Raw genomic sequence first — 13,654 nt, forward strand, 5'->3', positions numbered from 1 at the left:
TAATATTTAATAGTTATGCTATTATTAAGAGGATTGTTAATTATTAACACTCTGAGATACTATAGTATTTAACACTATCTCATACCCTAGAAACACACAAGCCACTTGTAACTCTTAACAATTTTCAGTAGTGAGAGAGGAGCCTCCATGAAAGGAAATGGGCCTGCTCTTTGAATGCATTTTTTAAAATTATATTTATTTATTTATTTATTTATTTATTTATCTCTTTTACAGAGACAGAGAGAGAGAGTCAGAGAGAGGGATAGATAGGGACAGACAGGAACAGAGAGAGATGAGAAGCATCAATCATCAGTTTTTTGTTGCGACACCTTAGTTGTTCATTGATTGCTTTCTCATATGTGCCTTGACCACAGGCCTTCAGCAAACCAAGTGACCCCTTGCTCGAGCCAGCGACCTTGGGTCCAAGCTGGTGAGCTTTTGCTCAAACCAGATGAGCTCGCGCTCAAGCTGGCAACCTCGGAATCTCGAACCTGGGTCCTCCGCATCCCAGTCCGACACTCTATCCACTGTGCCATCGCCTGGTCAGGCTGAATGCTTTTTTTTAAAAAGAGTATGTTCAAACCATTATTTGAAACTCATCTCAAAGTGAGAAACCAATACTTGGGCTATTAAAATAAAGATATTGCACCCTATGCTCAATTCACTGGAAAAATTGGAGAAACTAGTTCCTCAGGAGAAATCAGGAGACAGAAAGAAAGCATTAATGCAAAGCGGGACACTGGCTGCCCTACTCTGCGCTTCTTCGGATGGCTCGGACTTGTGCTGCCATATTTGGTGTCGCCAGTGATCACATTCTTAGATCTTTATTTCATATGTTAAGAAATAAAGGGTGCTCTGTTTCCTCTGAAGGCAGCTTACTAGCTCTAGGTTAAGAGAACAATGCGATCAAAGAGGATCCAGGACTGGAGGGTTAGAGGAAGGAAAACAAGGTTTAATTGAGAAAGGATGGGGCATTCTCAGTGGAGAAACACTATCAATATTGGAAACAGCTCTCATGGTGACTGGGGACACAGAAGCAATCTGTTGTTGGACATCTCAGCTCTGTAACTTTAGCAATTCTCATATTCACTAACTAACTCAGAAGTCAGGAGGTGGAGCATGGGAAAATACTTGGCTGCAGTCACCCCTCTGTAAATGGCAGCAGTGACTAGGGACACAAAGACCTTTGAGAAAGTAGCCAATTTCCTCCCCAGCACAGTCCCCCACCTCCATTGGAGAAGACTGCATAAGAGGAAATTTGCTCAGCCCATAACAAAGTTTATTAGCTTATCAGATCTATCCGTTTAAGGTCCATTTCTGAAGACTTCATTCATCAAAGTGGCTTGGGCTTTGGGATCTGTGACAAATACTGTCAAAGACCTGGAAAAAACAGTATACAGGAAGAACCTGCAACCCAAGGCTTAGGGAAGTTTGAAATAAACACAAGAATCAAAGATAAATACCAACTGTCAAAGGGGATGAGCTAATTTTCTCAGGGCTAAATAGATGGAATAGAAGGGAACTGCCATGTTTCTCATTAGGCATAGGAGCTAGGGCCAGGAGGGAACAGGAATGGCTGACATGCCTACCAGACAAATAATTCTAGATGAGTCTCAAGGCAGGATTATCAAAGCATCAGTGCAAAGCACATTCTATCTAGGGGATGCTGAGACTCAAAACTGGGAAGATAGAATTCTACCATTGAGTTCATGGGGCAAATGTGGGGTAGTATTAAACTAGAAATAAGAGACAAAGTCAAGACGCATAAAGATGGTAGATAATGGCAGAACCAGGACTTGGCTGACTTCAGGGGCCACCACTCACACTGTGGTCTACATGAATGGTGCCCGAAGAAGGGTGAGCTGTGTGTAACTGTTCTCCTTTGCAGGTGTGGAGAGTAAAATGGACCAGGAAACAAAAGTGAGGCTGTATCTAAGCTAAATATGAGCTAGAGTTTCCACATTTTTATTTGCTCTCTGTTTTAATAGCATAAATATTCTGGAATAAAAATCAAGATATGGTGGAAAGAAGAAAGGTCTAGAAATGCAGAGACACAAGATCCAATCTAGGTCACATTACTGTCTGAGAAGTTGGTGATTTATTCAATATTTTCTGAGTCTGGTTAAAGTGGGTTCAACAACACCTACTGTTCTCTCCACCTCACAGGGTCGGTTCCAGTTTGATCCAGGAGGTAAATGAGAACGGGATGCTTTGCCAAGGGCAGAACTTACTAATGAAGCTATGGTCACGGTGTAAGCAGGATGCTGAGATCTCTCAATAGCCTACAAGGCCCCACAAGACCTCTCTCTTTCTCCCAGTTCACCTCCTTCCATTTTCACCTCCTTCTCTCTGCTCTTACCACTTTGATCCCTTCCCCATTCCTCTAGCATCAGCTTCCCATGACATTGTAGTGCCTTACCAGTTACTCTTTCCTCTGCATGGAAGGCTGTTTTCCAGCAGATCAGCTCACCTTTCTCCCTCACTTCCTTTAGGTTTAACATGTCAACTTCCCAATGAAGTTTTCCCTGACAAGACACTATTTTGAATTGCTTATCTCCCAGCACTCCCTAACGCCATCACCCATTTTATTTTTTTCAAAATACATCACTCTCTAATACAAAACTTAATTGACATGTTATTATATGTATATCTGTCTTCCCCTACTAGAGTGTAAGCCCCAGAAAGGCAGGAATATTTATGTTTTGTATCCTAAGCCAAAAATAATGTCTAGAAAATTGGTAGGCACTAAAACGATATCAGATCCATGACAGGGGAAGAACCATTCAAAGACAAATTCTCCTCCTTAACAGGATGCCTTTTGCATTTGAGTTGAAATGGTTCCACCTGCCACGACCTCCACCCCCAATGTCTGTATCAGCACTTGGTTATCTATCTGACTTTTGCTCTAGTTCCATTTCCCTACAGGACATTTTACTAAGTTTTAATTTATCCACATTAGTTGTTGCCAGGAAAGAGCATTGGGAAATGTAAGGTCAGTTATCACCACATTTTCTCACTAATGAAATGAGATACTTCAGAGAAGCCTATATAGGTTAACTGAGATGGGCAGACAGAGTCTTACCAGGGAGACAGAACAAGTAGCATCATACAGAAAACAGAATATTTATGAGGCATGTTCTGCCAACAAGAACTGTATTTCCCTTTGGGGGTTATATTCTTATTTTGAGGGGATTTAAATTTTTTTTAAATTTTTTATATTTTTGGCTTAGAACATAGTGTTAAATTATTTTTTAATGGCTTGCTTCTGGGTCAGGTTTGCACATAAGAACACAATGACCTCACTCTGATCTGGTTAAAGTCTATCTTCAACCTGCTGGGAATAGGAGAGTGGGTAGAAAAGAGGTCACCTCTTTGCCATCTGAAAATACATACTCAGCTTATGTTCTCAAGTTGATGGATACAACAATGATAGGACTTGAATGTTCCCACCATATGCAAGTATCTATAGCATTCAGAACATACTCTGGGGAAGCAATTCATTGTCATAATTGTAAGGTATTTTTCCCTGCCGAGAAAGAAGGAAGGGGTCGGAGTCATGAAGTATGAAATAATAAAAAGGCTTTATTGAGTACAGAGTGCTTCCCATCCAATGAGGTTCTCTGGTCCCGGGGGACAGGGCTCAGAGAAGTTGCAAGGGGTGACCCGTGTGAGAGATATTTAAAGGGTCCCTAGGGTGGTCGAGCTAATATGACATGGTGAAATCTCACTGGCTGACAGACGGTCACTTTTTTCCAAAGGACCCTTGGGAAGTTTCTTTTGGCGCACTAGGTTGTGGGCGGTCCTAGCCAAAGTTCTTGTGACCTTCCTCTATTGCCCACCAACCTTACATTCTGACCTTTTGTGTTAAATAGAATAGGGGTACTGTTTATTTATCTGGCTCCTTCCTGCTGATTAGGGGCATCATGGGGAGGGGGAGATCAGAAGGTAGTGGCTTTGAGGGGTGTCAGGAGGAACATCTGTTTGGCCATGAGTTGAGAAACTTCGTGGATGAGATCCTGTAAGAATTTTAAAAAAAGAGGAGTAATAGGGGGATTTGTAGAGTCCAGCCTTTTGGTGAGCTGGAGATGGATGGAGTCCAGTGGTTTCGACTGCCAGTGGTCCTGTATGGAGGCAAGCTTGAGGCAAAACTGCATGTCAGGAGTGGCGTAAAAAGAGGAAAAGAAAGGGTGTCCCATCCATTCCCATAACTGAGATCTGTGAGGGAATTAGAGGTCCAGAGTGTGATGCAAAAAGAGAAGGCAGCTCCTATGTCCACAAGAAATGAGATGGACTTACCCACTAGTTGCATCATACATACCCTGGGTTCTCCGAGTCCAGGCCGTGTCCTAGAAGTTTGAGCGATGTGCCCACTTGGCTGGATTGGCCTTCCCATTCGGGTGGCTTGTCCTCCATGTAGGGGTGCTGAGGAAAAGCCTGTTGCCCAAAGGGGCAATCGCCCCACCAGTGACCGGGCTGCTTGCAGTCAGAGCAGGGCTTAGTGGGCAGCTGTGGGCAGGGCCCCTACCAGGACCAATGACCCTGATTACCATACTTAAAGCAAGTTGCTGGTGGGATTTCTCTTTGTGGCTTGGACTTGGGTTGGGCACTTCCTGTGCCTTACTCCTGTTGCTCTGCTGGCCTCAGGATTGCCATAAGAGTCTGGGTTTGGAGCATTACCTTCTGCTGCATGTGGGCCTGGCGAACAGCCTTGGCCTATTTCTACTAGCTGGGACCATTAAAAACTTTAAATGCTGTGTTCACAGGTTCCGGATAGGGGCTTGGGGGTTGAGAATAAAAGGAGGAGGGAGGGCTCCTAAGGAATTCCCAAATATGGCAGGAAACGCTGGAGCCAAAGGCAGAACAGGGCCAGAATTTCCCGCAAGCAGATTGGGGTTGGGCGTCCTGCAAACTGGTATAAGGGCCAATGCCAGGCTGAAAATGGCCTGATGGAGGAGGGACTTAAGAACACAGTGGAGAAGGGAGGGGCCCCTGGCCAGTAGGGGAGGAGAAAGAGAGACTGGTAGTGGTGAATAAGAAACAGGATTTTGCGAAGGGAGGGGAGGGGGCTCTCAGAGGGAAGACACCTGAGAAAAAGAGGTCCACAGAGGGACCAGAGAAAAGTCCCTAGAGAGGGGCGCCCCCCAGAAGTCAGGCAGGAGGGAAAGAGAGTTGGGAGTTGAGCAAAGAAGGAATGATTAGGAGTGGAGGTTTTAGGTGAGGTTTCTCTGGCCAGAAACAGGGCCTGCATGGTGGAACAAGAGGCACAGAGATTAAGGACGGGCGTGCAAATAATTAGAAGGCATAAATGTAAGAGATCTCCAACCAACTCCCAGCTTTTTTGGCGATAGTTAAATTGGTGAGGGTGTTAAAACCAAAAGTCCCTTCAGGAGGCTAATTCAGTGGGTTCTGTGGCTTGGCCACAGTGGAGAAGAACAGTTTCTTCTTCTTTAGGGAGGGAGATTCCTGTGCCCCCACAGCCGCTCTCAGTCCTCAGAGTGGTCAGAGTTGAGAACTGGCATCCCAAAACTCAAGCTCTGGCCACGAACAGATAGGAAAAGTGGATGTGCTCGGGATGTCTTTATGGGCACACACACACTAAGATGGAAAGATGTCCATGACGTAGCTACGGTTTTCGGACAGGGAGTCTCGGCGGAAAGAACTGAGGGGAAGGCTGGAGGCAGGGGACTTACCGCACAGTGCACCAAAGTGGGTGGAAGGTCGGAGATCCTGGTTCTTTCTCAGAGGGGAAGGGAAGAAGAGTGGTCCTTGTGGACTTCAACTCCTCCCGGGTTTTTGGCACCAAAATGTAAGGTATTTTTCCTCTCCGAGAAAGAAGGAAGGGGTCGGAGTCATGAAGTGTGGAATAATAAAAAGGCTTTATTGAGTACAGAGTGCTTCCCGCCCAATGAGGTTCTCCGGTCCTGGGGGGCAGGGCTCAGAGAAGTCGCAAGGGGTGACCCATGTGAGAGATATTTAAAGGGTCCCTAGGGTGGTCGAGCTAATATGACGTGATGAAATCTCACTGGCTGGCAGACGGTTGCTTTTTTCCAAAGGACTCTTGGGAAGTTTCTTTTGGTGCGCTTGGCTGTGGGTGGTCCTAGCCAAAGTTCCCGGCTAGAAAACCCATGTGACCTTCTTCCATTGCCCACTGACCTTACTATAATAAAGACTATGCTTTAGATCAGGGGTCCCCAAACTTTTTACACAGGGGGCCAATTCACTGTCCCTCAGACTGTTGGAGGGCCAGACTATAAAAAAAATATGAACAAGTCCCTGTGCACATTGCACATATCTTATTTTAAAGTAAAAAAACAAAATGGGAACAAATACAATATTTAAAATAAAGAACAAGTAAATTTAAATCAACAAACTGACCAGTATTTCAATGGGAACTATGTTCCTCTCATTGACCACCAATAAAAGAGGTGCCCCTTCTGGAAGTGTGGTGGGGGCCGGATAAATAGCCTCAGGGGGCCGCATGTGGCCTGCGGGCTATAGTTTGGGGACCTATGCTTTAGATTCTGCTATGGACTGTGTTCCACCAAAATTCATAGGGTAGGCCCTGGCCGGTTGGCTCAGTGGTAGAGCGTTAGCCTGGAGTGCAGGAGTCCTGGGTTCGATTCCCTGCCAGGGCATACAGGAGAAGTGCCCATTTGCTTCTCCACCCCTCCCCCTCTCCTTCCTCTCTGTCTCTCTCTTCCCCTCCCACAACCAAGGCTCCACTGGAGCAAAGTTGGCCCGGGCACTGAGGATGGCTCTATGGCCTCTGCCTTAGGTGCTAGAATGGCTCTGGATGCAACAGAGCAGCGCCCCAGATGGGCAGAGCATCGCCCCCTGGTGGGCATGCTGGGTGGATCCCAGTCAGGTGCATGCGGGAGTCTGTCTGACTGCCTCCCTGTTTCCAACTTCAGAAAAATACAAAAAAAAAAATTCATAGGGTAAATGCTAATAAACCCTGCAATGGTATTTGTAATTGGGGCCTTTGGGAGCTAATTAGGTCATAAAAGTGGATAATCTATGAATTAGGTTAGTGCCTTTAAAAGGTAGACCTCAGAGAATTCCCTTGCCCTTTTCTGTCACATGAGGACCTTGAGAAGATGGCGGTTTATGTGCCAGGAAGAGAGCTCTCACCAGACAGCCAACCTGCTGGTGCCTTGATCTTGGACTTCCTAGCCTCCAGACTGTGAGAAATAAATTTCTGTTGTTCATAAGCCACCCAATTTTGTTATAGTAGCTCAACCCAGAACTACGAGAAATAACATCATTTAATTACTAAATTTAAGAATGGTCTATTAGTTCTTTCAGAAAGACGCTGTTGCTCTTCTAGCGAATTGTGTTCCACCCGCTCCTGCTCCTGACTCATCACTGTTTGCTCTTGCTGAGGAACAAGTTGGTCAGGAACCTGCTTCACAGCCATGGCTTTTAAGATACTGGAAAGACACCTGTGAAATCAGAGGTGGCGATTCACCGAATTAGAATTACTCTAACCAACCACAACGTAAAATCTCTGGAGATGGTGTGTGCTGACTTGATCAGAGGTGCAAAGGAAAAGAATCTCAAAGTGAAAGGACCCTTTCAGATGCCTACCAAGGCTCTAAGAATCACTACAAGAAAAACACTCTGTGGGAAAGGTTCTAAGTCTTGGGATTGGTTTCAGATGAGGATCCACAAACATCTCATTGACTTGCACAGCCCTTCTGAGATTGTTAAACAGATTACTTCCATCAAACTTCCAGTATTGAGCCAGCACTTGAGGATGAAGTCACCATTGCAGATGCTTGAATCAGCCTTTTTAATAAATTGATTATCAGTTGTTAAATAAAAAAATAATGGTCTATTATACACAGATGAATGTGATACTATTAGACTGGTTTACTTTGAGTCATAACTTCCTTTAACCTCATGCCTGTGTCTAGGGGAAGAGAACAGAGGACACTGACTGATTGTTCAGTACAAAACTAAATACAAATGGATAATTCCTTGAAGAAAGGGGAATGCATACTCAATGAGCAAACAAACAAAGAAACAAACAAAACAATAATAACAACAAAAATTAAATATATATGAGGCCATAATCTAGTATATATAGTACATACAATCATGGTATATATAGTTATGTTACTATAATTATTGTAACTACTATGGTTTAGACTACTAAAACCATTTTACAGATAAAAAAATCAAGAAAAAGTTGCATTAGGCTCTAAAACAAATATCAGATAAGATGTTTTTACATCTATTTTTTCATTTTTAAATAGTTTAAGGCTTACAGGAAGTTTCAACACAAACTGTTAGTACAGACTGTCTTTGTGCACCATTCTTTCAACTTCCCCCTGGTGATAACATCTTATACTCCCGTAGCACATTATCATATCAGATGGAATTGGGACCAAGTTTATCTGGCTCCAAAATCCTCATTTGTTATCAAATGCTCAGTCCCAGAGTTGCGGTCATTGCACACAGTAGTGAAGAAAGGCATCAATTCATCTCAAGCTCATTTCTTCCCTGCTTCTTCATTACCTGACTGCTTCTAGTAGAAAGAATGCTACCACAGGCTTCCATTCAAGATGGCAGCATAGGTAAATGCAGTACTCAAATGCTCCCACAACCACATCAAAATTACAACTAAATTACAGAACAATCATCATTCAGAACCACCTGAAATCTAGCTGGATGGAAGTCCTATAACTAGGGATTTAAGGAAGAAGCCAGTGGTGGGATTCTCTGCCCTAATGACCGTTTTAAGTTAAAAAAACAACAACATACCAAAACGTAGTTTATTATTTTATTTATTTAATGCTTAAATAAAAACAATAAGCCTGACCAGGCGGTGGCACAGTGGATAGGGCATCGGACTGGGATGCGGAGGACCCAAGGTCGCTGGCTCAAGCAGGGGGTTACTTGGTCTGCTGAATGCCCGTGGTCAAGGCACATATGAGAAGGCAATCAATGAACAACTAAGGTGTCGCAACAAAAAACTGATGACTGATGCTTCTCATCTCTCTCCATTCCTGTCTGTCTGTTCCTATCTATCCCTCTCTCTGACTCTCTCTCTGTCCCTGTAAAAAGAACAAAAACAAAACAAAACAAAACAAAAAAACAATAAAAGAAGTACACAAAACTAGGTTATAAGAAATAATTTTAAAATATTAATGAAAAAATATTAAATAATACCTGACAAAAAACAATAAAACTGTTATTTAAGATATTTTCATATTGCTTCTTGGTTGGCATCCTCACTTGTAATTTTCGCCTTTATCTGAGCATCATCAGCTGTGTGATTTATCCTTAACTATCTTTTCACTATAGGAGTAGGATCCCATTTCTTTAGAGGTAGGCAGATTAGAATAACAGTCATTGTGTTTGATATATTAGAAACAGGCAACTTCTCTTCTCTGAAGACATTATGTTCATCTTTGAAAAACCCCACCTTAGAGAGAACCCTGATTACAAGTGCCATTTTAACAACTGGTTCGCCGAATTCAACAAAAAATTAGGTATCGGTTCTGCTGAACCCTGCAAACCAGCTGAATCCCAGCACTAGAAGAAGCCACATGAAGACTGGTAGGAGGTATGGAGGTGTGGAATGCGCTAGTCCTACAGCCATGTATGACAGTTTAATTTTGGGAGGGAATCTCAGCTGTGGAGGTTCCCTCTGAGGAGTGAGGGGTCCCAGCCCCACATCAGGCCTCCCAGCACAGGGTTCCAAAGCCAGGTAGAGAAGTCCCCATTACTTCTGGATGTAAAAATCAGTGGGAATTGTGGCTGAGTGAGATGGAGGAGGGCAAGAATCCCAGGAAGCTCCTCTTTTGTTGTATGTTTGTTTGTATTTTTTTGAAGTGAGAAGCGGGGAGGCAGAGAGACAGATTCTCACATGCGCCTGACCAAGATCCACCCAGCATGCCCACCAGTGGGCAAAGCTCTGCCCATCTGAGTCATTGCTCCATTGCAACTGGAGCTTTTCCAGTGCCTGAGGTGGAGGCCATGGAGCTGTCCTCAGAGCCCAGGCCAATTTTGCTCCACTGAAACCTTGACTGCAGGACGGGAAGAGAGAGAGAAAGACAGAAAGAAAAGGGAGAATGGTGGAGAGGCAGATGGGCACTTCTCCTGTGTGCCCTGGCTGGGAGTTGAACCAGGGACTTCCACATGCCGGGCTGACGCTCTACTGCTGAGCCAGCTGGCCAGGGCCAGGAAGCTCTTCTTAAAGCAGGGGTCTCAAACTCAACTCAGCATGTAGGCCGCAGAGCAAGATCACAGCCGTTCGGCGGGCTGCACTAGGTCTACAAAAGGCAACTGTTACGCAACACTTTTCTTGAACTTCGTGGATTAGTCTGTGGGCCGCACAAAATTGTTCGGCGGGCCGCCTGCGGCCCGCAGGCCACGAGTTTGAGACCCGTCTTAAAGGGTCCATGCACAGACTTTCTCAAACTCACCCTCTCTGAGTTCTAAGCAGCAGCTTTAAAGGAACCAGAAACATAAAGGGAGAAACTAGATTATGGGGCACCAGGGCAAGAGTTGGGGGGCAGCTTTCTGCCAGACAAGAGTGCTGGCAGAGGCCATTAGTCCATTTCTAAGACTGCCCCTCCAAGCACTGCCAACAGAATCAGCAGTCAGGTGCAGTATCTGAGTTTCCATGAATCTTGTTCACACTTTCTCCTGGCCCAGGGAGTTCCCTGAGATCCTGCCCCACCCAACCTGTAGGCACACCCAAGCTACTTCCAGTGGCTCTTCTATACAACTGGCCTCTCTTGACTCATGCTTTGAACTTTCCTAAAATCTCTCAAACAAGCAGTATCTGGCCTCTGCATACACCATATCTCTTGCTAACTGGCCCCAGGCCTTTTCTGGGTACCTCCAAGCCATTTGAAGATCACTCTATAGCTCATGCTGGTGGTCCCAGATAGGGTACAGACAGTGGTTGACCTTGCACCTCCTGGAAGATTCCAGAGCCAGTGCACCTGGTGGACAACTTCAGGTCATTTCAGATTCCAATCTTACCACCTCTATGAATAACACATTCAAAGGGCATACATGGGGAGCACCAAAGCCCCAGTGAAGGAAATTCTGCTTTATAGGATCAACTCCTGCACAGCAGCTCCCCTGCTGTAGTTGCAGCCAGTCCTCAAAGCTGATCAGCCTGGGGGTCAATCTCTCCCAGAGATTCCAACACCAATCAAGGCTCAACTACAACAGAACAGTGCATACAGCCCACTCAAGGATGCACCTGGAGCACCCAGCTTGAGTGACTAGGGAGGCTGTGCCACTGGACCCTACAGGAAACCTACAACACAAACACAGGGAAGCTGCCAAAATACAGAGACAAAGAAACATGTCCCAAATGAAAGTATAGAACAAAACTCTAGAAAAAGAACTAAACAAAATGGAGACAAGCAGTCTACTAGATGCAGAGTTCAAAACACTGGTTGTAAGGATGCTCAAGGAACTTAGAAATTCAACAAGAAATAATAATCATAAAAAGGGACATAGAAACCATAAAAAGAAAACCAATCAGAGTGGAGAATACACTAACTGAAGTGAAGAATAATTTATAGGGAATCAACAGTAGAGTAGATCAAGTGAAGAATCAAATCATTTATTTGGAATATAAAAAAGGAAGAAACACCGAATCAGAATAACATCAAAAATAAAAAAGAATTTAAAAATCAACTGGGGGCCCTGGCCAATTGGCTCAGTGGTAGAGCATCAGTCTGGTGTGTGGAAGTCCTGGGTTCAATTCCTGGTCAGGGCACACAGAAGACAAGCCCAACTGTTTTTCCACCCCTCTTTCTCTTGCTTGTCTCTCTCTCACTTCTCCTCCTCTCCTGCAGCCATGGCTCAATTGAAGCAAGTTGACACTGGGGGCTGATAATGGCTCCATGGCCTTTGCCTCAGGTGCTTAAAACTGGCTCTGGTTTCAACAGAGCAAGGGTCCCAGACGGGCAGAGCATTGTCCCCTAGTAGGATTTCCAGGTGGATCTCGGTCTGAGCACATTCAGGAGTCTGTCTTTGCCTCCCCTTCTCTCATTAAATTAAAAAATAAATAAATAAATAAATAAATAAATAAATAAATAAATACACCTGGGACAACTTTAAGCATTCCAACATTCACATGATGGAGGTGCTAGAAGGAAAAGAAAGGGCAAGAAATTGAAAACCTATTTGAAAAAATAATGACAGAAAATTCCTTTAACCTGGTGAAGGAAATAAACATAGAATTCCAAGAAGCACAGAGTCTAAAACAAGATAAACCCAAAGAGGTCCACACCAAGACACAGCATAATTATAATGCAAAAGGTTAAAAACAAAGACAGAATCTTAAAAGCAGCAAAAGAGAAACAATTAGTTACCTACAAGAAAGTTCCCATAAGACTGTCAACAGAAACTATGTAAGCTAGAAGAGATTGGAAAGAAATATACAAGGTGATGAAAAGAAAGGACCTACAACCAAGATCATTCTATCCAGCAAAGCTCTCATTTAGAATTAAAGGACATATAAAGAGCTTCCTAGACAAGAAAAAGCCAAAGGAGTTAATCACCAACAAACCAGTGTTATATGACATGTTAAAGGGTCTTCTTTACATAGAAGAAAAAAAAAAAAGATTAAAAAAATATGAACAATAAAATGACAATAGAATACCTAACTATCAACAATTGAATTTAAAAAGCAAAATAAGCCCCGGCTGGGTAGCTCAGTTGGTTAGAGCACTATCCCCATACACCAAGGTTGTGGGTTCAATCCCTGGTCAGGGTACATACTAGAATCAACCAATAGATCTCTCTCCCTCTCAAAACCATCAATAAAAATAAATAAATAAATAAATAAATAAATAAATAAATAAATAAATGAACAAGCAGAACAGAAACAAAACAAACATAGCAAAAAAGAATGCTACCACAGTATCTACCTGGCAGGAGAGATACCATAATCACGAAGGTGGTTTTCTCAGGGTAAGGCTTATCCAGATGTGCTGAACCTTGCATTTTCCCAAAATATGGGAAATTCTACCGTAAAACTTGTGCTAGTGGAAGACTGTGTTCATGTTTCCCCCTGGCTTTGTTGTATAAGAGGCAGACCCATGTTGCTTTTTCCCCTCTACACTTTCCCTGGTTGTCCCTGAAGGCCCAGCAGTCCCAGAAGCATCCTTTGATTCAACAAAGCCCTTGCAGGGATTTTGTACTGATGAAGTGAAGGAGTGAAACCTATAAACTCTCAACCTTAAAAATAAGAGTGTTTTGTCCTATAGGTGCCTAATTGACAAGGAACTAAACACCCAGCTAGCCCAGAGTAGAAATGTAGAGATGCTGTGTTGTAGGAAGAATTCTGTAAAATAAATAAATAAAAATAAAAGAATGCTACCACAATGGGCTATGATCTTCCTGAACAGAATCAATGGGTTCTTTCTATTTTTGAAACAGCTGGTACACATGTTTGTATTTTTATTTCAATTTTGGAGAGAGAGCAAGGTATTGAAGTGCTTGGTCATGTTGATTTTACATTTTTGTGTTCCACATCACTAGTATTGGTTGAAATACACCCAATCTCTTTTATTTCTCTGTCATTGTACAGCACTTTGCATGTACACCAGAAAGTCACTATTGACTTAGCTTCATTGGAGCCAACAACTCAAATAACTAGAAGTTTTTTTTCTTCCAG

General features: G+C 43.5%; 2 pseudogenes; both read left to right on the top strand.

Moving 5' to 3' along the window:
• The first annotated feature begins 1,770 nt into the window (after positions 1-1,770).
• Positions 1,771-7,782, top strand: LOC136388316 (small ribosomal subunit protein uS10-like; annotated as a pseudogene).
• A 5,115-nt stretch (positions 7,783-12,897) lies between these two features.
• Positions 12,898-13,049, top strand: LOC136390046 (U1 spliceosomal RNA; annotated as a pseudogene).
• The last annotated feature ends 605 nt before the right edge of the window (positions 13,050-13,654 follow it).

The sequence above is a fragment of the Saccopteryx leptura genome, chromosome 1 (assembly GCF_036850995.1).
Source record: "Saccopteryx leptura isolate mSacLep1 chromosome 1, mSacLep1_pri_phased_curated, whole genome shotgun sequence".
Lineage (NCBI taxonomy): Eukaryota > Metazoa > Chordata > Mammalia > Chiroptera > Emballonuridae > Saccopteryx > Saccopteryx leptura.